This window comes from Lolium rigidum, chromosome 3, assembly GCF_022539505.1.
Source record: "Lolium rigidum isolate FL_2022 chromosome 3, APGP_CSIRO_Lrig_0.1, whole genome shotgun sequence".
Taxonomy (NCBI): Eukaryota; Viridiplantae; Streptophyta; class Magnoliopsida; order Poales; family Poaceae; genus Lolium; species Lolium rigidum.
Window position 1 is genome coordinate 25332979 of NC_061510.1, and position 822 is coordinate 25333800.

The window sequence follows — 822 nt, forward strand, 5'->3', positions numbered from 1 at the left end:
AGAAAAGATAGAGTTGTAATAGGAAGTGTTATTTGTAATGCGGCGAGATGAGTTAGAGACCGTCCCGAACTGCGTAACTTGTACAAAACGAAACCCTCGGCTCCACCTCTTATATAAAGGGGAGTCGAGGGACGAAGAGATCATCGAATCATTGTCTGCAAACCCTAGTTTTCATATTCGTCGAGTACTTTTCGGCTGAAACCTTCGAGATCTACTTGCCCTCTACTTCTAACTAAACCCTAGCCTATAATCCATAGGCATTGACAAGTTAATCCTTTGTCAACAACCTCCTTTGTTTCGTTGGGGCAAAGTAGTTTGGTTGTGTTGTGCAGGTTCCACGTTGGCGCCGGAATCTCTGGTGTTGCGCCGCACTACATCCCGCCGCCATCAACCTTCAACGTGCTTCTTGGCTCCTCCTGGTTCGATAAACCTTGGTTTCTTTACGAGGAAAACTTGCTTGCTTGTGCTCATCATACCTTCCTCTTGGGGTTGCCCAACGAACGTGTGAAATACACGCCATCGGTGACTCGGCGCGTTTGCTTTGTGGCGGGAGAGGCCCTAGGCGCTCGAACACGGACACGTTGGCTGCCTCCTTCTTTTTCGATTGCATTACGGGCAATTGCCGATTGTGGGCAATCGGCTCATTCCTGAATCCCAGCGGTGTACGAAGAAAGGGCAGTCCCAATGCACGGCGTTGTCATCTTGCTCCCTTGATGCTTCCGTGGCACGGCGCTCGTGCTCCTCCTCATCGTGATTACGCCGACGATATCTTCGGCTCCTCTAGCCGGACGATCTCCTCTATCATCGTAATTGGGCCGTCGG